Source organism: Bubalus kerabau, chromosome 2, assembly GCF_029407905.1.
Source record: "Bubalus kerabau isolate K-KA32 ecotype Philippines breed swamp buffalo chromosome 2, PCC_UOA_SB_1v2, whole genome shotgun sequence".
Taxonomy (NCBI): Eukaryota; Metazoa; Chordata; class Mammalia; order Artiodactyla; family Bovidae; genus Bubalus; species Bubalus kerabau.
In genome coordinates, this window is record NC_073625.1 from 141,992,708 (window position 1) to 142,017,859 (window position 25,152).

At 41.0% G+C, this 25,152-nt stretch overlaps 1 protein-coding gene, 1 long non-coding RNA gene and 1 pseudogene across 6 annotated transcripts in view; 1 reads left to right on the forward strand and 2 right to left on the reverse strand.

Annotated features, from left to right (window-relative positions):
* The window catches only part of PLD1 (phospholipase D1), a 227,832-nt gene that overhangs the window by 51,456 nt on the left and 151,224 nt on the right, over positions 1–25,152 (forward strand). For 2 of the 5 annotated variants that reach the window (XM_055569066.1, XM_055569068.1), the window contains exon 1: positions 14,069–14,272. The exons of 2 other annotated variants lie outside the window; for them this stretch is intronic. The gene's annotated coding sequence lies outside the window, so the exon portion shown is untranslated. Of the gene's footprint in view, positions 1–14,067; positions 14,273–25,152 lie in introns of those variants that run through there. One more of the 5 variants, XM_055569069.1, reaches the window with a different exon arrangement.
* LOC129643891 (60S ribosomal protein L23a-like) lies at positions 2,202–2,712 on the reverse strand (annotated as a pseudogene).
* LOC129643892 (uncharacterized) lies at positions 19,395–22,474 on the reverse strand. The gene is made up of 3 exons (XR_008710587.1): positions 22,375–22,474; positions 20,017–20,172; positions 19,395–19,518 (listed from the first exon to the last, which is right to left on the reverse strand). It is a non-coding gene; the product is annotated as an uncharacterized LOC129643892 (long non-coding RNA).

Below are 25,152 nucleotides of genomic sequence, written 5' to 3' on the forward strand. Positions count from 1 at the left end.
ATGACTGTCACCACACAAAGTTCCCTCATGCTCCTTCTCAATCAATCCCCAGCCCATCCTCCCATCTCCTGCCAGAGCCAACCTCTGTTTTGATTTTCCCCCATCATATATATGTCTGGATGTGAGAGTTGGGCTATAAAGAAGGCTGAGTGCTGAAGAATTGGTGCTTTCGAACTGTGGTGCTGGCAGAAGACTCTTGAGAGTCCCTTGGACTGCAAGGAGATCAAGCCAGTCAATCCTAAAGGAAATCAGCGCTGAATATTCATTGGAAGGATGATGCTGCAGCTGAAGCTCCCATACTTGGGTCACTTGGTACAAAGAGCCAACTCATTGGAAAAGACCCTGATGCTGGGAAAGATAGAAGACAGGAGGAGACGGGGATGACAGAAGATGAGATGGTTGGATGGCATCACTGACTCAATGGACATGAGTTCGTGCAAGTTCCAGGAAATGGTGAAGGACAGGGAAGCTTGGTGTGCTGCAATCCAAGTGGGTCAAACACGACTGAGCCACTGAAGAACAACAACATCACATACAATAGCTTGAATTGTACATGTACTCTTTTGTGTATGTTCTTTCACTCAGCATGATGTATTTGAGATTTAGCTGTAAAATATGTGTTATTCATACCTTTCTACTGCTCAGTATTATTCTATTGTTTCTACAACAGTTTGTTTATTCATTTTCCTATTAATGGATCCCTAGGCTGTTTTGGGGCTTCCTAGCTGGTGCTAATGGTAAAGAGCCCGCCTGCCAATGAAGGAGACTTGAGACATGGATTTGATCCCTGGGTCAGGAAGATCTCAGTGGTGACATGGCAACCCACTCCAGAGTTCTTGCCTGGAGAATCCCATGGACAGAGGAACCTGATGGGCTACAGTCCATAGGGCTGCAGAGTCAGACACGACTGAAGCGACTTAGCACATAACACACACAGGCTGTTTTTAGCTTGGGGCTGTTATGAATAAACTTGCCACAAACAAACACAAAGTTCTTTTTTGTGGACGTAGGGTTTCTTTTTGGCTAAATACTTAGGAGTGAAGTTATTGGGTCATAGGGTAGGTGTATTTAGTTTTATAAGAAAAAAATGGTAGTATTGTTTTACACTCTGACCAACAGTATATAAGAGTTTTGATTGTTCTGTTTCCTGGTCAGTATTTGGTTTTGTCAGTTTTTTTTCATGTTTATCCATTCTGGTGAGTATGTAGTGACATCTCATTGTACTTTTTATTATATAAATGTGTCTGATGAATATTAACATTCAGTACTTTTCATGTCCTTATTGATCATTAGTTTATCTTCTTCTGTGAAGTTATCAAATCTTTTGTTCTCTTTTTATTGAATTATAAGCATTCATGACATATCCTAGGTATGAGTTCTTTGTCAGATATATGATTTGCATATGTTTTCTCCCAGACTTTGATTTACCTATTCATTTTCTTTCTTTTTTTTTCTTTCTTTGGCTGCACTGTGTGGCACATGGGATCTTAGTCCCCTGGCCTGGGATCAAACTTGTGCTGCATGCAATGAAGGCACAGAATCTTAGCCACTGGACTGCTAGGGAAGTTCCCTGCCCCAACCTTGCACATATTCATTTTCTTAATGGTGTCTTTTGATGAGCAGAAAATTTTAATTTTGATTGTCTATTTTTTTTAAGTTAATTGCTTTAATATCTAAAAGTTTTATAGTTTTAGCTTTTATATTTAGGTCTATGATACATTTTAAATTAATTTTTATATGTGGTGTGAGGTTGGGGTCAAGATTTATTTATTTTGCCATACAGATATGTAGTTGTCTTAACATCATTTGTTATAAAGCCTTGTCTTTTGCTGTTGGATTTTTCCGTCAACTTGAGAAAATTCAAATGATCATATAAGTGTGAGTCTGTTTCTAAGTTTTCTGTTCTGTCTCACTGATTTTTCTTATTGATCCCATGCCAGTGTCAGACTGATTACTGTAGATTTACTAGTCAAAGTCTTAAAGTCAGGTAGTGTAAGTCCTCCAACTTTGGTCTCATTTTTTGTAATCGATTTGGCTATTCAAGGTCATTTGCATTTCTGTACATTTTAGAATTAGCTTGTCAATTTTTACAAAAAGCCCAGTGAAATGAACATGATTGGGTTTATTGAACTTATAGATCAGTTTGTGGAGAACCTGCATCTTATTTTTTTTTTTTTTTTTTTTTTTTACATAGTGGAAACTTTTATATTTGGAATTAGCCAGCTGGACTCAGTTTAGATGATGCCAATTTTGTTGGCAACATCCAAAGCATCATAGTCGGGAGCCAGTCGAACATATGCCTTCTTCTCTCCATCAGGCCTGATCAGAGTATTGACCTTAGCCACGTCAATGTCATAGAGCTTCTTCACAGCCTGTTTAATTTGGTGCTTGTTGGCCTTGACATCCACAATGAATACCAGTGTGTTGTTGTCTTCTATTTTCTTCATGGCTGACTTGGTGGTGAGGGGGAATTTGATGATGGCATAGTGGTCAAGTTTGTTTCTCCTAGGGGCGCTCTTCCGAGGATATTTGGGCTGCCTCCTGAGCCGCACTGTTTTGGGCCGTCGGAAGGTGGGCGACGTCCGGATCTTCTTTTTTTGTGTGTCTGTGGACACCTTTCAACACTGCTTTCTTGGCCTTCAAAGCCTTTGCTTTGGCTTCAGCTTTAGGAGGAGCAGGGGCTTCCTTCTTCGCCTTCGGCGCCATCTTCATGAAAAAGCGAGAACCTGCGTCTTAATATTTAGTCTTTTAATCCATGAACATGGTATGCCCATTTATTAGATCTTTAATTTCTAACTAACGCACTTATTAGATCTTTAATTTCTCTCAGCAATGTCTTGTAGTCACAGTTTCATTTAAACCTACTCCTTCTAAGTTTTGTGCCCAAATTCCCTGAAGCCACTCTTGTCTAGGTCACCAGTGGCCTCCGTGCTGCTGTATCTGATGGTCAGTTCAGTCTTCCCCTTCCTTCATCTTTCAACTGCCTTTGACATAATTGATCACTCTATCCTTGAAACATTTTGTCCACCTGGCTTTGTCTCCCTATGTTCTCCTAGTCTTCCTCCCATCTCATTGGCAGCTCTTTTTTGGCCTCCTTTGCTGGATCTTTTTCTTTCTGACATTTAGACGTTAGAGGTCCCTGAGCCTCAGTCTTCAGAGTTCTGTCCCTTATCCATTATCAGTCATTTCTCATGGTGTGAATATGTTATATAAAGCCATCACAATGTCTAAAGCCATAAGACTCCCAATTTCATATCTCAATCCTTTATCCAGGACTTAAATATACAAACCCCAGACTTATATATTCAACTTCCTACCCATCTTCATTTGGATACCTAAAAGGTATCTCAAACTTAAACATTCCAAATGGAACTCATGATTTGCCTTTGAAATGTCTTGCACCTTCTGACTCCCTACCATCCACCATGTTCCCCAACTCAGTAACTGGACTTTTATCCTTGTTGCTCATATATCAATCTTACAGTCTTCCTTGGCACCTCTCTTTCTTTTACACTGTGCATCACCCTGTAACCAGGAAAGATTAATTTTGAATTCACACTGGATCTGCTCTGTGACTTTAACCCTTATCTTGCTGCTTTTATTATGCGTGCGCGTGTGCTAAGTAGCTTCAGTCATGTCTGACTCTTTGCAACCCTGTGTACTGTAGCCCACCAGGCTCCTCTGTTCATGGGATTCTGCAGGCAAGAATACTGGAGTGGGTTGCCATACCATCCAGGGGATCTTCCCGACCCAGGGATCAAACCCATGTCTCTTATGTCTCCTGCATTGGCAGGTGAATTCTTTACCACTGGACCACTTGGGTATCTCAAGGCTTCCCACCTGGGCTTCCCAGGTGGCACTAGTATTCATGGGGTTATTCATTCTGCAGTGCATGGGGTTGCAGAGTCAGACATGACTGAGCACAGCACATCTCACATTTGTTATTATAGGCATACATAATGGCCTGCCTCAGGAAGATACCCTGCCCCTGCCCACCTGTGAAGGACTATGACATTCTTAAATTCTTTTTCTGGCAAATGGCTCAGCATCTGGCACCCCTTGACTCTTGCTTACCGGGGTGGCCTAGAAATTCACATTTGAGTAGGCCAGAATCACAGATAGATGTGGCATCTTGGTTGATATGACAGGAGATGTTCCATTTTACACCACCCAAGAAATGACTGTAAGGAAATGAAACTAACACACCTCCCTGCCTGAAGCTTGCCATTCTAGGAGACATTTGCAAGGATTGAATAGTCTTTTTACTTTGTTTCCTCACCTCCCCCATCTCTGATCCATTAAAGAACCTGGCATCCAGGCCCCAGTGAGATGGCTATTTTGAGGCATTAGCCTGTCACCTTCTCAGTCAGCCACCTCCTGAATAAAGTCCCTTCCTTGTCCCAACACCTCCTCTCAGATTTATTGGCCTGTAGTGTGGGGAGCAGAGTGAACTTGGACTCGGTAACAACCCTACATTAGAAAACCCTCTTGGCTCTATCATAGAGCTCTATCTACTTCTTAGCCATCACTCTACTCCAAGCCACCATCATCTCCACCTGGTTTACGCCAATATTCTTCTAAGTAATCTGCTTTGTCTCACTCTATTCTTTATATAACTTAAGTCACCTTTAAAAATGTTTAATCAGAGGAGCATTGCACTCCCATGATTAAAACCTTCTAGAACCTTTCTATTATATTTAGGGGGAAGAGAACTTCTGCAATGGTTTAAAAAGCCTTAGATGATCAGACTTCTCTGTTCGCTCTCTGACTTCACTCCATTCTGTTGCTCTTTCTTTCACAATACTCTTGACTTCATTGGCTTTTTTGTTGTTCTTGCACATTCTAAGCTTTTGGCCTCAGGGCCTTTGTGATTTCTGTTTCTCCTGCCTGTAACCTTTTCCCTAGATAATTATAAATCTTGTTACTTTATTTCCTTCTGGTCTCTGCTTAAGTGTCATCTCCCCAGAGTGGCCTTTTTTGGCCACCCAATGTAAGGAGAGTGTCCCCTCACCCCATGCTCTCCACTTCTTTACTCTGCTTTGGTTTTCTTCTTAGCACTTAGCATTATCTGGTTTGATATGTGTTTTATTTGTTAATCATCTGTTTCCTAGTAAAATACATACAAACTCCCTGAGGTCAGGGACTTTCTGCTTTGAAGGGTTAATACTGTTAACAATGCTTGTCACATAGTAAGTGCTCTATAAATTTATGTTGAAAGAATGACTGTGGGCAAGTTAACCTTGCTGGCCTCATTGTCTTCATCTGAGAAATGGGGGAAATAATGGTATTTACCTCATACAGCAAATGTGAATGCCAAAAAAGATATTGGGTGTAATTGTGGCAATAGTGTTGGCTGATGTGATTATGATTGCTATTCAATAATGTAAATGATCTAGGACTTTCCTGGTGGTGCAGTGGATAGTAATCCACTTGCCAATGCAGGGGACACGGGTTGACCCCTGGTCCAGGAAGATTCCACATGCTGTGGAGTGACATGTGCCACAACTACTGAGCCTGCGAGCCGAAACTACTGAGCCCATGAGCTGAAACTACTGAAAACTGAGCCCCTGGAGCCTGTGCTCTGCAACCAGAGAAGCCCCTGCAATGGGAAGCCTACATACCGCAACTGGAGACAGCCCTCGCAAAGCAACAAAGACCCAGTGCAGCCAAAAATAAGCAAAATATATACATGATTGAACTCTCTTATGATTAATCAACAGATACTTATGCTAAGTAAGGTGGACTTTGCCTGCTGTATACTTTTTACAGTGGTTGATTTCAGAAGTATAACTCACAATCCAGTTATTGGTAACTTAGTTGGAGGGAATAGATATAACTACATGAAAAGTCAAATGCCAACTGAAAGTCGCTCAGTCGTGTCCAATTCTTTGCGACCCCGTGGACTTCACAGTCCATGGAATTCTCCAGGCCAGAATATTGGAGTGGGTAGCTTTTCCCTTCTCCAGGGGATCTTCCCAACCCAAGGATAAAACCCAGGTCTCCCACATTACAGGCAGATTCTTTACCAGCTGAGCCACCAGGGAAGCCCAAGAATACTGGAGTGGGTAGCCTATCGCTTCTCAGTGGATCTTCCCAACCCAGGCAGATTCTTTACCAACTGAGCTATGAGGGAAGCCCTAAATGCCATCGAATATTTAAGTAACCAATCAAGACAACAGAACAGATGTTATCATGCTTAATTAATTGTCTAATACATTTGCTGATGATGTTCTAGGTCTAAGAAATAAAAGCTTTTTTTTTTTTTTTTTTAACTAGAGTCATCTGAGGAAGCTTCATGGAGCATGTGGATTTGGGCTGCCTCTTGAAATGCTGGGGAGGATTTTAATCCTTTATTGGCCATGAGGTGCATGGGCATCAAAGGCGGGGCAGTGACATAAACCCTAAGGACTAGGGGAGGTAAAGAATGTAATAAATCGGTTTGGCAGGAGGGAGAGGTCTTGTGAGGAAGCAATTTGAGAGCAGCACAAAGAAAACAAGGTAGGAATGAAAGCAAATGATTCAGGCTACAGGAACTGCCAGGGCGACAGGAAGCCCGTCCTTACTTGGGTTGGACAAGCAAGGAAGGAAGCACTTCTGCATGGTTAGGAAAGAAGGTAACGCATCACAGGCTTGCCTTCGCCAGGTTCACTCCCTTCTCCCCCACAGTACAAGTGCCCTAGGCTATTACTCTCTGATGCCCAGACAGTAGGTTGACTTGCGAAGTCCATGTGTCCATGTGTCCATGTATCCAAGGAGAGGAGCCACAGGAGGACACTGCCCTTCTGTAACCAGAGCCTGTAAGATAACTTTAAACTCTCTCTCTTTTTTTTTTTATCCACAAGAATTCTCACTCAAGTGGCTAGGACTCAAAGGCAAGGGACAGTTTTCACTATGATTTCTTATTTAAAAGAGTAGAAAAACTACATACAAAAACTTAGCATTGGATTTGGGTTCCCTGCATCATTGGGAAGGGGTGGGAGGTGGGAGGGAGGTTCCAGGGGGAGGGAACATTTGTGTATCTATGGCTGATTCATGTTTATGTATGGCAGAAACCCACACAATATTGTAACTATCATCCAATTTAAAATAAAATTTTTTAAGAGACTAGAGAAACTTAGAAATTAAAGGCCAACCAATAAACATAATAATTTACATTTTAATATGCATATTAAGAAATACTCATTTTTTTCACTCCTCAATAATGGATGAAAGTGGGAAAAGAGCATGTTAAGCATTTGCTTCTTTTTTAGAAAAGTATAAAGAAGTAGACTAAGGAACAAATAAAAATATTCATATATTTGTTCCAAAAAAAGAGAAATACTCAGGGTTTTTTCTGAACAACATGAAAGAGAAGTGTATGTCACCCTAAAATATGCTACTTAGGCATATTGATTATTTTGAATTAAAGTTATTTAAGAAACAGCTGATACAAGAATACTCTGATCCTCCTTTGTCTCCCTGAGACCAGGAACTAAATCTCCCAGGTGGAAGGGATCTTCCCTGTACCAGGAGGTTTGAAGGCATCCTCATTGCCAGAGACAGGGAATTCAGGGCCAAGAGGGTTGTATAAACAAACTTTGTTACTTCACTGATTTGCTGGGCCAAGCCCAAACCCCTGTATTTTGTCATTTCTTCACAAATTTATTGTTTCTTTTGTCTAAAAGGTATAAAAGCTACTTTCTTTGGTTACTTCTTTGCATCCCACATTTTTATCAGCTCAGATATATACACAATTAATTTTTCTCTTGTTAATCTGTCTGTATCAATTTAATTATTAGACCAGCCAAAGAACTTAGAAGGGAAAAATTTTCCTCCCCTACAAGCATATTTGGTCAGTCATGTATAGCCACCTTCTCATTATCATGTGAAAGGAAACACCTTATATGAGAAGAGGCCAGAGTGACCTGTGAACTGATCAGATTGTTTTTTTTAAAAAGGATAGGTTATCTAACCAACTATGAGATAAAATTTGCTTTAATAATATAATTTTATATAGATTTGCATCTAAAAGAATGTGTGTCCATTAAGTTTTTTTGTTATCAGCAAGTTAATAAATGTAACCTTTTGGAGCATTAGAACAGATTTCAGAGCAATTTGTAGTAATTAAGAAAATGATCCTGTAAAAATAAGAGAATCAAAATAAAACAAAAAAAGATGCAAAACAGATATGAGCCATGACAGATGTGGCAGAATAGGGAATGGATATGAAGACAATAAGACACATTGTTGTTAACACAGCCCTGACAACACGTGTCCCAGATTAAATAATGAATGCCGTTGGTGGGCACAGCCAGGAGAGAACAGAGAGCACATTGTTTCAGCCTGTCTATCTATTTTCAGACTAATTGCTTAAGTATAGGCTTCTGTTCTGGTTACAGCCAGAGGAAAATCAAACAGTTGAAATACTGTAAGTCCTGTAATTCACCCCCATCACAAATCAAAATTAAATAAGAGTTAAGAGCAAAGCATTCAAGTAAATTGTTAGGCCTGCCTGCAAATGGAAGCCTGAAGAGAAGCAGGATCTACTTGTACACTCTTCTGTCCTCTCCTGATCAGGTTCTAGCTAATGTGATATGAGGGCTTGTCATCGCCTCTTCTGCACTCAGGACTACAGCTTCAGCTCTGTGGGCGGGGGATGGGGGGGGGGGGCGTGTCAGGCAGATCCCAGGTTCCATGCCTGGGACTGGCCCAAGGAGTGGTGTCTTCTTGGGCAGCGGCTTCTCTGAGGTTTCAGGCAGGTTGGTATCACCTGCCTTTTCCTACTTCCTACTGGGTCTTTGTGATGAGCTAGTGAGCTGTACGGAGAAGGCGATGGCACCCCAGTCCAGTACTCTTGCCTGGAAAATCCCATGGGTGGAGGAGCCTGGTAGGCTGCAGTCCATGGGGTCGCTAAGAGTCGGACACGACTGAGCGACTTCACTTTCACTTTTTATTTTCATGCATTGGAGAAGGAAATGGCAACCCACTCCAGTGTCTTGCCTGGAGATTCCCAGGGACGGGGGAGCCTGGTGGGCTGCCATCTATGGGTCACACAGAGTCAGACACGACTGAAGTGACTTAGCAGCAGCAGCAGTGAGCTGTAACCTGTGAAAATACTTTGTTGACACAAATGAAGGGATTCTGTTTTTATTATTTTAGAGTGTAGAGTTGGTGGAGGAAAGAACACAAATCAATATCCTGGATTTGAATCCTGGTCATCTCATACTCCGTCTCCCCTTTTCTGAATTCTTTAAGTGTCTTCCTGTGTTACCCGCCCCCCATCCTTTGCATCAGATGTTCTTTGCTTTTCTGAGAGTTTGCAAGGACCCCTTTGGCATTCTAGTGAAGCTAATGAATCCCTTTACAAAATAATGCTTAATGCATTAAATTAAATGCATACTTTCAAGTGAATAAAATTAGAGGTTCTAGGCATTTCTGCAGTAAACATCTTTGCCATAAAGCAGGTTTACTGCACAATTAATTGGCCGTAAGGCAGTTTTGCCGTAAAACAGAAAGTGGTTGACAATTGGTTTCAACTGTGTTATAGCAACTTGATAGAAAATACAGTGATAAGAAAACTTCCTGAAGTGTGAAATAAGAGAGTGTAAAGCCAGGCTGAATACTGTACTAGAAAATGATCAGATCAGATCAGATCAGTCACTCAGTCCTGTCCGACTCTTTGCGACCCCATGAATCACAGCACGCCAGGCCTCCCTGTCCATCACCAACTCCCAGAGTTCACTCAGACTCACGTCCATTGAGTCAGTGATGCCATCCAGCCATCTCATCCTCTGTCGTCCCGTTCTCCTCTTGCCCCCAATCCCTCCCAGCATCAGGGTCTTTTCCAATGAATCAACTCTTCGCATGAGGTGGCCAAAGTACTGGAGTTTCAGCTTTAGCATCATTCCTTCCAAAGAAATCCCAGGGCTGATCTCCTTCAGAATGGACTGGTTGGATCTCCTTGCAGTCCAAGGGACTCTCAAGAGTCTTCTCCAACACCACAGTTCAAAAACATCAATTCTTCGGTGCTCAGAAAATGATAACAGTTTGCTAATCCTTTCATGGGGACAGCCATCTCTCTCTTGTCAGAACCAAAAGTTTACCAACCGATGGCAAATATAAAAGTGGAGGCTAGTAATACATGACACTGTTTGAGAATATTACCTATCGATTCTTTAGCTCATTTAGATACATCTCATCTTATAATGTCACCTTTACCAGATTTATCACTCAATATTAGAAGTTGAAGGCAAAGGGAGACTCAAACTCCTCCAATATCCCCAGAATAAATGGTTACATGATTCTTGGTAAATTTTATGAAAATGGTGACATTTTTTGTTATTTGATAGTACAGAACATGATGTAGACAGAATTTTGGTATTTGGCACAGAATCTGGCTTAGGTGATTTGGTGAAATGAGGACTGTCATGTAACATTTAATGTACTCCAGATATGTACTGCTTTATATATATGTTTGTATATGTTATATATATATATATATATATAGAGAGAGAGAGAGAGAGAGAGCAGCATCTCTTGTCTGTTCATTCTACTTACAGGGAAATCTGAAGAGTTTTACAGCAGATTTTTTTTTTTTTAATACCATGGAGATGTATATCCAACATTAGACCCTGAATCATTAATGATTGACTTTGAGAAAGGAAGTATCATTGCTTTCACAATTTTTCAAGTAGTTTTAAGGTTTTGTTATTAGTTTTTCAAGTTTCATTATGTCCTTTTTAATGTCCCTATTTTAATTTATTTTCATGATTTTGTCTTTTATAGTAAAGCTGTCGTGCAGCCAATTAGTTGCAAGGCAAAAGTTCTTGCAGCAAAGATTCTTAAGAGAAAATACCAGACTGCATAGCGTTACGAAAGAAACCAATTAGACTGATATACAGTTATCAGTATACCAAAAAAGTAATAACATAATAGCCACCCTTTATTGATAGCCTCCAAAAACCACCTCCTTGTCTTGTCCATCCCACCCCTCCTTCTTCTGCCAGCCTACTCTTCCATCTGTGTGCCCAGTTCTGTTGGTGGCATTAACAACCTCCACATGGCTCAGGCCCCGAACCTAGCTTGAGCAAGTAAGTGAGCATTGCTGCTGCCAGGATTACTGCCCCAGTCTCCTTGATAATATCAGTGGAAGTGTAGACTTGTATATTTTAAAGCACTGATGTGTCATTTCCTTTACCTGGAATGTCTTCTAAACTTCTGCTTACCTTGCAGGGTGTAGTTCCTCCTTACTTCTCTTTCCAACACACACATCTGGTCACATTATGGTTTACAATCTCTTGGTGATACCTCTTTATCTCCACGATGTGACATCAGAGGACTCCTGCCTCTCTCACAGAGTTTTCTTCTGTTGGTCTCCCAGCCTCACCAGGCTGCCTGTGGTCCCTTTGGTGGCCTGCTTCCCACTTCCCCCTTTGTCTTGGCAGGCTGAGTGAGTGCCCTCTGCTTGGGGATCCCTCACCTGCCTTATGGCCTCCAGGTCTCAGTTCTGTGGCTGCTTGGCTGGGATGCCTTTCCCAGCCAGCACTATCACAAGCACTGTCCACAGAAAGTTCTTGTCCAACCGTCTCCTGCTCCCTTTCATTTGACCAGAGTCTGGCAGAGTTTCACAAGTGGTACTCACGGGGGAGGACAGCATTATTATCCTACGTGATTAGCAGCACTGACTTTAGAGCCAGATGACCTGCGTTCTAATCCCAGTTCCACCACTCGCTGTTTGATCTTGGCAAGGTACTTACTCTTTAGAGGCCTCAGCTTTCTCATCTGTAAAACTGGCAAAATAATAGATTGGTGTGATTTAAATGAATTAATCTCTTGAAGCACTTTAGAACCATGCCTAACTTATTGTGAGAGCTTAAATATTAGCTACTAGTTTTAGTTTCAGTAAGTTTTGTAATATTAGTCTTAGTTCCAGTAGCATGGCCTGGGCTTATTTAAAAGTCACATCCTATTATACTTTTATTTTTGCTGGAGTTTTATTAAAGACTGTCATGTAATTCAAAAGCCAGTGTTTACCTGTTCTGCATCTCCGCTGAGGATATCAGAACATCGATTTTAACAGAAATAATTTATATTAGACAAAAGGAAATACTGTTTCAAAGAAAGATAGGAAGAATCCTGGGGATACAGCATCTTAACAGAATGATGGAGACACAGTCCCACCAGCAGTTAGCTCGCTGAGTTGGGATGTATCCAGGGTTCTTACATTTCAGAGATTATGCTGGTCTCACAGGAATTTTCTTGCAGCCCTTTGGGTAAAGGAAAGATCAATATTATTTATGAGAATATTTCTCTGGGAATGTAAATCATTATATATGCTTGTAAACCAGATCCACAGGTTTTGAATGTAATTATAATACTTTTTCTTTTGCATGAATATTTTAATACCCTCTATAAATATTCTGGTCTGTGGGAAAGAAACTTTTCATGATTCCTACCACATATTGTATGTGATGTTAATGTGCTCTTATAACTCATCCTTTTCTTCTCCTTCTTTTTCTTCCAATGGCAAGTTATTTCCCCTGAGGTTTAATTATTTCAGCCTTTTCTTGGTTTTGCCACCAGGTGGGGCACTGGCTCCTTTATAACGCAGGGGCCAAAGTCTTGAGGCTGGTTTTCTCATTGAAGTGGCTGCCTGGCTCCCCCTCATTCTGAACTGACTCCTGGAGAAACTGTTGAGCTCTGACCCTGGGAGTGGATGGGGGAGGGCGGAGGGCGAGTATTAGGTCCGAGGCAGTTATAGGGCTTTTCATGTCTGATTTTGTTGAGCTAATATGCTAATGACATGTTTCACGGGTCTTGAGTAACTTGGATTTTACCGTAAATACATGTAAATCTACTTGGCAACAAAAGAATCAAGTGTTATTAAAGTACGTGGTTAGTATCGCAAATTTTCCTTGGACTATTTGGTCCCATCTTTATGGCTCAGAAGAAACATTGAATTTGGTAATCTTGACCATTATGTTAAATAGGTCTTCTAAAAATAAGGTAGAAATCATGGAAACAAGAATTAAAACGGCTCTTGGTGTTGAAAACTTGGGAAAAATTGTGTATACCACGAGCACTTTATGTTAAAAAGCAGAGCATGGATTTTTAATTCTTTCTTAAGAAGCAATATGTGGGAACATTATTTTTTAAAATAAATGTCTTAAGGAAACTATCAATTATTTTTAGAATGAAAAATAAATTTCTTATTTTAAAACCATAGTGAGTCATATTAAGCTCTAGTTTAAACAATTATAAAACTACCAAAAAAAACTTTTTTGTTTTATAAAATAACCTAACTGTAGATGGTAGAATAGAATTACAAGTAATTTTCAGATTTATAGACACCATGTCAGACTCAGAAGTTAGATAGTTCTTTGATAAGTTTTCCCCCTGAACTTTAACTTTTAGACTTCAGTGACTAATGAGGTTTTTTTGCTTATTTAATGTATTTTAAGCGACTTCCCTGGTGGCAGTAGTAAAGAATCTGCCTGCCAATGCAGGAGGTGCAGTTTCAGTCCCTGGGTCAGGAAGATCCTCTGGAGTATGAAATCACAACCCACTTCAGTATTCTTGCCTGGAGAATCCCATGGACAGAGGAGCCTGGCGGGCTACAATCCATGGGGTTGCAAAAAAGAGTCGGACTTGACTTGGTGACTAAAGAACAACAACAACAATATATTTCAAAAATGTAGGAATAGTGATAGTATGTAACTTTGATTCTCAGAAACAATAACTTAATATGGTCCCTCTTAGGCAACATGAAGTTATAGTGCTATATGTTCCATCACCACCACCACCAACTTGGGCAACAATATAAAACTCATTTCATGGCCCTAATGGAGGGCAGACTGTATTCCTTTTGTTTAAAATAAATGAGTCACTTTAAGACAGCATCTGAAGGGAGAGAAAGGAGTGAGAATGCTCTTTGTTTAAGTTGATGTGTTACAGTTTTCTTGGGCAGCAAGTACAAAAATGAAGCCCGAAGTCTTAGCTCATTCTGTACATGGATTTTATTTCTCACAGCAGCCCAGTGTCTATTTAACATATGGGAGTGGTTTCAAGTTCATTACTAAAGCTTATAGGCTAAAGTGCTTTGTGGGCTTGGCTATGACTTAAGTTGCCTTTGGGGAGTCAGCCAAAAACGGGGCTTGCTTTCCTGTGTTTGTGGACTCTCCGGGTGGTCAGTTTCTTTTCCCCTCTCAGCTGTCAGCTGCTCTGGAGATTGGTTTCATAGTAAGGATTCTTTCTTTAAAGCAATATGAAGCAACTACTTTCACGGGGGCACCAGGTTAGTAAATAACATTTTGAACTTTCTGCTTCATGTGTCAGACTTTCTTTCTGTTCTCACGGGGCAATGACATGACAGTCAGCATGGCATTTGTGCTGTTGCTGCATTTTTTTAGAAAATAATATTCATTGATCCTACGGAGGTCTGAGGTTTATAGTCTTCCTTATACTATCTGCATTGTTGGACAATATTAAATGCAGGAGGAAGCCATGCAGTAATGACTGGTTTGTGTTAGATGTGCAGTCTAGAAATCTGTGCTTGTTTGTATGCATTTTCAGTTCCTTTTTCAGAATTCCGTTCATTGTATCTTCTCATTATGTCTTCTAGGAATAGCTATGATTTTATACATGGTTTATTTTACCTTTTGGAGCACAAGGCAACAGTGTGCTGTGTCCCAGGCAGCATGCAAGCTTGTCTGATGTATTTTTCTCTAGGGCCTACTACTTATGGTTAAAGGAACCAGAATATCATTTTAATTTTCTTTTTGAAAAGCCTGGCATTTTTCTAGAATGCCTCAGAAAATACCTGTGTAAACAGTTGACATGGACAGAGTGCACAGGTGGATCAAGCTGAACTGAATCCCTTTCTTAGCCATCACTGTTTTTCTTCTTAAGTGATTCCTCAGGATTGAAGATTACTCTAGGAGTAAATATGACAGTCAAAACGGAGTGTGCCTTGGAAGGCATGAAATTATCGCTAATAGTATTAAAGTGAAATTAAGTAAATAAAGTGAAGTATCAAGAGAATATCTTGCTTAATTTCATTAACTTAGACATCTCGAGAGCAATTTTACCTTTGTTCACTTGTCACCAAAGCAATCTGGTATTAAGTAGTTTCACAAGAGTAGTTTGATTTGATGATATTTTCAGTTTTGTATATGAAGTACTTATGAAGTATTAGTATTCTTATGAAGTATACTGGCTTTTATGTTACTTTAGGTATGGTTTAGTTCAAGGTAAGCACCAGTGTTTTAAAATATGTCAATATACTTCTATTATTACCATTTTAATCTCCTCTTTCTTTTCCCTGCTGGGAAATACAGTGTTTCAGAAAGGGTCTGTTCACTCATGTTCTCTTCTGTCTAAAAATACAAAACTGAGGGAGAAGGAAGACAGAAGTAGATATTATACTTAGAAAAATCTCTCAGGTGATTTGCTAAACTTTAAAGTTCCCAGTCCTATCTCCGCTGAGGCTGAAGTTATAAAGTTATGTCTGCATGCCATCTCAGGATTGCAAAACGGACTGGACTTTATCCCCTCTGAGACACAGTTGTATGACATGAGTCTGAGTGAACTCCGGGAGTTGGTGATGGACAGGGAGACCTGGTGTGCTGCGATTCATGGGGTCGCAAAGAGTCGGACACGACTGAGCGACTCATCTGATCTGATTATTGCCCTTGTGTCTGCAGATGTTTTCTTCAACAGTAAATCCAAAAAAAAAAGCAGAGATTGGTATAATTTACTTAATATTAATGTGTTAGTACTGCATAATGCTATTATTGTTAAATACTATTAACTTAACATTTTAAAGAAGACTTTAGTCAATCTGATTATACCTGCTCCCTGATTTTAAAGGACAGTGTTAAGACATTCTACTTGTTGATTACTCGTTTGTGCTTAACTGGCATGGATAAATCCTAAAAAGCTCACAGCAGACACATTTATGTCTCAATTTCTATATTCCCAAGTGCTTCACAGCTTTTTATTCTACAGATAATAACAAAACAAAATACTACTGATTAGAAACAGAAAAAAACCAACGTGATAAAGGATAGAATAAGAGAGGAAACTCTGTAAAAACCACATTTTAGGGTTTTCCTAAAGAGTATCCATTACAGTAAGCTTCCTCCAAACATGACGGGAAAAAAAGACTGTACAAGGGAGTGCTCAAAACCTGTAACTTGGGATCAAATCAAATCTTATTCCTGATTCCAGGCTTAGCACACACATTGGAATTCTCATTCTCATCTTGCAAGACTGGTTTAGTTTTGTTACATCTCTGCCTTTTGACTAAAATCAAGTAGAGACGGGCATTTTTCCCATTCCATATCAGGTTAAACTCTGAGCCGATTAAATTTTATCCAACATGCTTTCTTGTTAACAGTCAGAAGTACTCCAGATGCCTCATAAATCTCAGATGGTTATGAACATAGTTTATGTTCCAGAAGCATGTGATCCTTATTTCCTTTTAAAACAAAGCTTAGATTCAGAGTTGGAGACAAATCCTAGGGCAGATTATTTCAACACAAATTGGCCCATACCCCAAACATTGGGAACGGTGGATGTCACTAGAACGTAAGGACTCAGAGGAAAGAAATGAATAATCAGGAGGAATGGTGATATTAGGAGTTGGTTTTCTGACTTCTGAACCTTGATAAATGTTCACCTATCAGCCGGGTCTGTTCATGTCCCAGATCAGTCTCATTCCTGCCCATAAGCTTGATCTTCAGTGTGCACGTTTGGGGAGCTGTCAGCTGTTGACTTAGTTTCTGGTCTTGTCAAATTCGTATACGGCCACCTTTGCCTTTTTCATGCCTAACTCACTGAATTCTTGTTTCCAGCCCTGCTAACATTGAAGGTGCCCACGTGAATGGGTCTTGTGCTTACATCATCAGCAACTCAGACAGAAGGCAAGAGATGCTGTGATAGCACCCACCTCAGAAATTCACTATTTTAGTAATGACAGTATGTACTAACTTCCCAGAGGGATTGCAAAGGCTGAGGACAGATTCTATTCCCAGGTCTGATCTGACCACAGACATCCCCTATTCCCTCTTTCCTTCTAAAGAACCCAAATTAAGTTTGACCTTCTGGCATTTCTGGAGGTGATGATATTAGTAATCATGGCAGGAGCAGTAGAGGGAAGGTAATAGTAATAGTAACGGCTAACACTCAAAAAGCATCTCCTAAGGGCCAGCCCTTGTGTCAGCCTCTTGTTTAATCTTCACAACAACCCTAAGACGTCAATTGTCTTTATTATCCCCACTTTACAGTTGATGAAACTGTCCCAGGGAAGTTACATAATTTGTCCCAAGTCTTAACAACTAGTTGGCAGTAATATTGTTGTGCCTCAGAGAGGCAATGTGGTAGGGAAGAAATGGAGTGAGAAGTTGATGTCTTTGGGAAATATAATCCAATCCTTATTATTACTAAGCAGCAGCCATGAAATACTATTATCTGTGCTGCCCTTCCTACTCAAAGATGCTCCTGTTGACCTGCCATCAACCAGTAAGGCATGTCCTTTGTGTTCTTTTTCCACTGGGTGGGGGTTGAGCTTGTGCTCTGCTTTCTCACATGTTCTGCTGGTGATGAGTGGAGAGAACCAGTGGCGAAGCAGAATGCAGAGCTTGGTCAGTGGTCAGTAAATGAGAGCAATGGTGACCAGTCCCTGTGGAGAATAAGCCCACAGGTTTAAAAACTGTCTTTTAACTGCATAAGCTAATCTTGGAACTTTTGAGACTTTTTAAGGCTAAAATAATAAAACCACTAAGACTCAAACATTGGCCTTTTACTTGTTTAGCTTTTATTTGGCCTGAATGAGTGGTGTCCTCTTCATTCCTGACCAGTATGATTTCCTGCTGACAGTCAAAGTTCTGGTTGTTTTGTCATTCCTGAAGGCTTTCTGAAGCTTAGTGGAAAGCCAAGAATATGAAACATGTATTTCCTTAAAAAACATAAATGTGCATTTTAAAATGTTGTGCAAATAGCTTGCTCTAGATTTGGCCAAAGCTTAAACATGTGACAAATAAGTTTGGAATCTTTAAAAATACAGTCCATAGGTTAAGGAGTTAAATTTAAAAAAAGAAATCAAACAATAATTCTAACCATTGGATTGGGAAGTACTTTCTCTTCTTAAAATCAACAGTTGTTGTTTAGTCACTAAGTTGTGTCTGACTCTTTTTTGCAACCCCATGGACTGTAGTCAGCCAGGCTCCTCTGTCCATGGGATTCCCCAGGCAAGAACATTGGAGTGGTTTGCCATTTCCTTCTCCAGGGGATCTTCCCAACCCAGGGATCGAACCTGCATCTCCTGCAATGGCAGATGGGTTCTTTACAACTGAGCCACTTGGGAAGCCAAAACCCAATAGAGGAAATCACAAAAGGATTAGGGTGATAGATTAGAATTTTCCAGATAGGAGTGCAAAAGCTTTAACTACAAAAATATTCATTGAGGTGTTATTTATTATCATGAAAAGTTGGTAACAATTGAAATACACACTAGAAGAAAATTGCATAATGGATCATTAGGTTGCTATTACTATTTAGGAAAAAATATCAGGGGAGGAAATGGTGGTGACAGATATTTAAGTTAAAACACTGGATCTCAAACTATTTGTGTCTCTCATACTTGGCCATGTTTAAAATATATCTCTCTGTATATGTTATTCTTAAGGAGAGAGCAGAAGGTATGGTCACCTCAAGTTAATAGAGATTTAGGGATTATTTTAAAGGTAGGAATTTCTGGCAGTTTTAATTTTCTTCTTATATTCTTCTGCATGTTAATATTTATGTTTCCTTTCAGTTCAGTTCAGTCCCTTTATATTTGAAAAATATATAAATTATTCATGGAAAGAGAAAAATGAAGACAAGATATACAAAAATTTAATAGTAACTTAACATCACCCATAATCTATTTAAGATGGTGGCTCTAAGAATGATTTTAATTTCCTCAAATACTTTGTAAATTTAAGGTTTCCTTTAAGAGGAATTTATGTTTTATAATAAAAATTAAAATAGATGAGGAGTTAGACAGGTTAGAGTTGAGGCCAGATAAATTTCTATAAAGGAGAGGATATTTTTATTCCGAGGAGCAATTATTTTTCTGCATTTATACAGCTGCCTTTATTTTGAGGAGGGCATGGCAACCCACTCCAGTGGTCTTGCCTGGAGAATCCCAAGGACAGAGGACTCTGGAAGGCTACAATCCATAGAGTCACAGAGTTGGACACGACTGAAGCTACTTAGCATGCATGCATTCATTATTTTAGGAAACTGCCTTTTGATTTTTATGTACCAGGTTTAAAATCTTAGATGTTATAGCTAATAAAATTATAAGATAGATAGTTTATTAAATAGGGGCTGTGGGAAGAAGTGCACTTAAATACTTGAGACATCAGTCCAAGAAAAACACTCATGATTTCCAGTGTGTCCAGATGTCTTGATAACAATTCCTTTGTTCAAGGGCTGTTGCTGGTGTTTAGAATGGGACATGGGGCTTCCTAGGTGGCTCAGTGGTAAAGAATCCACCTGCAATGCAATAGACACAGGAGACACAGGTTCGGTCCCTGGGTCGGGAAGATCCCCTGGAGAAGGAAATGGCAACCCACTCCAGTATTTTTGTTTGGAAAATCCCATGGACAGAGGAGTCTGGTGGGCTATAGTCCATGGTGTTGCAAAAGAGTTGGAAATGACTGAGCACACACATGCATGCCCAATGGGACAAATCAACACACTGAGACAGTCCTTAGAAGATATGATTTGACTGGAATGTTGAAGGTGGAAAAGAACCTTGGAGTAGTTGACTTCATTCTTCCTCCTCGTCCTATTCCAGATGAGGTCCCGGAAGCCCAGAATGATTGAGATCCCAAGGTTCTAGTCAACTGGATTGGAATCTTTTGGGGCTTTTAGAGGTCATTTGATTCCCCTGTTGCTGCTATTTTTAATATTTCTGTATAAAGAATGAAACTATGTTTCCATTTTCCCTGGGTTGGTAAAAATCAAAAGCTAATACCATTCAGCACTAACCTCATAACACTGGAGAAAGAAGCTGAAGGCTCAGTGTGGCTTCCAAGGAAAAATGACCAGCTTCACAGGTGTGGTCTTTATTCTCATCGTTGTTGTTCGAACATTTTGTTCTCGGATAAAGGCTTACTTAATGCACATCTGGTTCCCATGTTTATTCTGGAAGACAGCAGCCACAGGGAGTGACTGAAGATCACTGGACACCGAACCCTGGGGATTATGTTTTAGCAGCTTTATTCAAATTGTGTATTGTGTAATTTACACATCACAGGGTTAACCCCTTCAAATCATACAATTCTGTTTCCTTTAGTGTATTTACAGAGTTGTATAACCACGTGTGCTGTGCTTAGTTGCTCAGTCATGTCCGACTGCTTGTGACACCATGGACTGTAGCCCACCAGGCTCCTCTGTCCATGGTAATTCTCCAGGCAAGAATACTGGAGTGGGTTGCCATGCCCTCCTTCAGGGGATCTTCTCGACCAGGAATTGAACCTGGGTCTCCTGCATTGCAAGCAGATTCTTTACCAGCTGAACTACCAGGGAAGCCCTGAATAACCATCACCATAACCTAATTTTAGGACATTTTTGGCACCCCCAAAAGAAACCTTGAACCCATTCTCTGTCCCCTGCTCTCTTCCTCCCCCAGCGCTAGGCAACCACTATTCTGCTTTCTGCCTTTCTAGATTTTTCCATTCTGAACATTTCATTTGAATAGAATCATACAGGTGAGAAAGCTGGAAATTTTAATGTGATGATCAAAGACCACTTCAGTGAACATGACCTGGTTACTCTATGGCCCCTTTCTTCTCAACAGTGTCCTGAAATGTAAGATCGAAACCAAACGAACTCACTGTTGTCACCTATTTACTAGATTAAATGGCTTATTCTTGTTTTCTGGAGTCCCTATATTTAATATTTAAATAAAAATATTTAGTATTCAAATTTTTTAATATGTGGGAGTACATATCTATTAATATGTGATCATTGTAGGCTGTGTTACAAAATTGTTAGGTTCGACCACTGCTTGTTAGTTGGAATCTTGAGTGAAAACTGGACTTCTGTAAGACTCAATTTCCTTATCTATAAAGTGAGGATTATAATACTAGTACTTACCTTTCAGCATTCTTCTGAGTACTAAATGAAATAATTTATATATAAGGCCTCCCAGAATGCCTGATGCACAATGAGTGTTAAGTGAATGTTACCTATTGTTGTTATAGTGTCATTTATAATAAACTATAGAAGTTATTTTATTTTATTCTTTCTGACATCATATATTCCTACTAAGGATTTGAGTTGGCTTGCAAGAAAATTTGCATACCATTAAACACATACACCCACTCTCACAGGAATAAAAGCCAGGGATGATAAGGTTACTAGAAGGACAATATCGAGGAAATAATAACCATAGTAATGAGAGCTAACTTTTATAGATAGCAGGTTATGAATGGACATTTCTTTAGTGTTTTTCCTGGTGAGCTGAGGGGAATATTGCAGATCAGAAATGGGCAGAGACATTCAAATAACAGTCCCAGGCTAGGACCTGGGAGGGAGCTTGATGGTCACTAGTCTACCTAGACTTATACCCCAAGCATTAGACATAGCCAGAGATGACAGCTTGGTTTTGTGTGGATATTCACAGTGTGAAGATGAGTTCTACATCTCACATTATGGATAGCCACTGGTTATTAAGTGCTTACCATGAGCTAAGCTACAATTAGAACCCAAAGTGACTCCAAAACTAGATAATTATGAAGTAAACTTGTCTACTCCAGACAGCCAGTTTCTTAATAGTCCTTCTTTAAAGAATGTTCTTGTATATATTAAACTGAAATGTACAATCTCATAGGCACCCTGCTTTCCAATTCTTATAATACCTTCTACACGGAGAAGCAAACACCTAATCAGATTGTCCCCCAGATATCTGAAAACAATTGTCATGGCCCTCACCCTGCCTCACTCTGTTGCTCACACACGCAAGGATAATGTTATTGTTCTTTAGGTTAGGTAGTCCAACATACTATCACTGTTCATTTTTCTTGGAATGTGTTTTCTCTTCTATGCTCAGTGAGGGCTTCCCTGGTGGCTCAGTGGTAAAGAATCCACCTTGGTGCAGAAGATCTGGGTTCGATCCCTGGGTCAGGAAGATCCCCTGGAGGGAGGGCATGGCAACCCACCCCAGTATTCTTGCCTGAAGAATCCCATGGACAGAGGAGCACGGCAGACTACAGTCCATAAGGTCGCAAAGAGCTGGACACGACTAAAATGACGGAGCATGCATACACGCATGCTCAGTGAACTCCTACCCAGCCTTCGAGATTCCTTGCCAGTGTGCCTTTCCAGCAGTAACCTTCCCCATACCTCAGGCTGAGCAACTCCTCCTGTGAGCTCCTAGTGCACTTCTCACACTCTGAGAATTAGCTCTTAAAAGCCTGTCTCCTCCCCTGGACTGTGAGCTTCTGATGAGAGCTGTTAACCTTTGTGCTCCTAAACTCCATTCTACCACCTGACTCATGGTAGTTGCTCAACACTGTGGAAGAGAGAATTTTGATCTTATCTTGAATTCCTAACTATACCTGGTTTTACAGAGTTTTCAATTATAAGAAATGTTTTTGACAAAAGAAGTTTAGGTAAACCTTGACTAACAGAGGACTGAGCCATAGCCTATGGCTTCTCTAGGACCCAAAGTAGCATCATCTGGGGAGTAAGACTGAGGCCCTTCAGTAGGTCGGTTACTGAGCTATTCATCTTCACCTGGGAGAAGTATCCACTGATCACCTGATGTAAACAAGGCACTTGTTTGCTGCAAAAGGTTAACACCCACCACCTTTCATCAGAGAAATTTAGGTGAAATGATTGCAACATTGACGATATAGTTGAATCACAAAGTTCACAGTAAGCTTAAACCAGGGTTCATAAATGTTGATAAGTTATAGTCCAAAGTTTCGCATCTGTTTTACTCTGGGATCTTAGCAGGTTTTCATAGAGTATGGATAAAAATTATTCCCTAAAGCATGGATAGAGGCTTAACTTAAGGTATGTAACTGGGGCGAGAAGGCCTACATCTGAAGGAAAGAATGTGGATCTCACCAAGGCTTTGCTGTCATTTGTAAAACTGTCCTGCACCTTAAATGGGCTCATTAGGGTTGAACCAGAACATTTAGTAGGTCAGGCCCTGGCACTGCCTCTTGCCGCCCGAGCTCAAGTCCGTCAGTTTTCATCTAAACTGCATCTTTATTTCCCATGTGAGTTGCTACAATGCTGGACACCCGAGTGAATCCATCTTCTCCTCCCTTTGCTTTTTGCCAGGTTCATGGTTTTGTGCTAGCTTTTCCCTAGACAGTGGAGCCCAAGTTGGTGGAGCCTGAGGGGGCCACTTCCACTCAGGGTGGTCCCCAGAAGTCTGGCCTGGGTTTGCAGCCTCTGAGACCAAGAAGGAGGCTTTTCTGGAGCAAGCTGACACGGCGCCAACCAGGCACTGATGGAGCACTTCCTATTTTAGGAAGCTCTCCGTTCACCAGGACTCTTTCACTCCTAGAGAGCTCAAAGTGTTAGAAAGTTCTCCTTTATGTTGATGTGACAGGAGCGTCTCTAGAATATCCACCCTTGTGTTCCAGTTCTGTCCGCTGAAACCACAGAGGAAATGTATACTGATACCCGCATTCTCATTTCTGTTCAGTTTAAAAACTCCAGCTTGTTTCAACCCTTCCTTATAATGTCACATTTTCAGACTTCTTCAACCTGGTCCCTATTCTCTGAGTATCCATGGTTTGCCTTTGTTGTTCTGTGGCCTCAGTCAGGTCCAAGTGTAGATCGACCAGCAAACTGGAATTGTTGGCTGCTTCTCTGGGTACTGAGCTTCCCAGGCGGCACTAGTGGTCATGAACCCACCTGCCAATGCAGGAGACGTAAGAGATGTGGTTTCAGTCCCTGGGTTGGGAAGATCCCCTGGAGGAGAGCATGGCAACCCACTCCAGTATTCTTACCTGGAGAATCCCATGGACAGAGGAGCCTGGCAGGCTACAGTCTGCTGCTGCTGCCAAGTCGCTTCAGTCGTGTCTGACTCTGTATGACCCCATAGACGGCAGCCCACCAGGCTTCCCTGTCCCTGGGATTCTCCAGGCAAGAACACTGGAGTGGGTTGCCATTTCCTTCTCCAATGCATGAAAGTGAAAAGTGAAATCGCTCAGTCATGTCCAACTCTTAGCGACACCATGGACTGCAGCCTACCAGGCTCCTCCGTCCATGGGATTTTCCAGGCAAGTTGGAGTGGGGTGCGATTGCCTTCTCCGAGGCTATAGTCTATGGGGTCACAAAGAGTCGGACATGACTGAGCCACTAACGCTTTCCCTTTCACTGCCGTCTGTAGAAGGGAGAACCGATTCAGACCAACTCTGCTGACTGTGGCATGTGTTCCCACCATTCTTGTTACTTCCTCCTCAGGAGCCCTGAAGTGAAGTTGGTTCATCCCAGATCCCCAGGGCTTTTGCACAAAACGGCTGCTAATCTGGGCAACCACTGTCTGTACCTGTGAGTGTTTAAACCTAAACGCAGATGTCTGCGTTTGTCCTTGGCAGTGAACCACTTTCTGTATGTCCCTTTCTCTGTATTTTTAACGTGTGGTTACCAGATCAAAGACCATAAATATTTTGTGACTCTACAAACATAGTACTAAATTATGCTCCAAAGTGGGTGGATTTATGAACAGGGCCACTGGCAATGAGGTTGGGTTAGCACAGTTGCAGCTGGTTTTCGGAGAAGGCAATGGCACCCCACTCCAGTACTCTTGCCTGGAAAATCCCATGGATGGAGGAGCCTGGTGGGCTACAGTCCATGGGGTTGCTAAGAGTCAGACACGACTGAGTGACTTCACTTTCACTTTTCACTTTCATGCATTGGAGAAGGAAGTGGCAACCCACTCCAGTGTTCTTGCCTGGAGAATCCCAGGGACGGGGAACCTGGTAGGCTGCCATCTATGGGGTCGCACAGAGTCGGACACGACTGAAGCGACTTAGCAGCAGCAGCAGCAGCAGCAGCTGGTTTTCAGTATGGTCCATCGCTGGCCTCATTGAGACTGGGAATTTGGGTCTCTTGTAGGAAACTCTTGTATATTTGATTCTCTCATGGGACCCCTCAGGC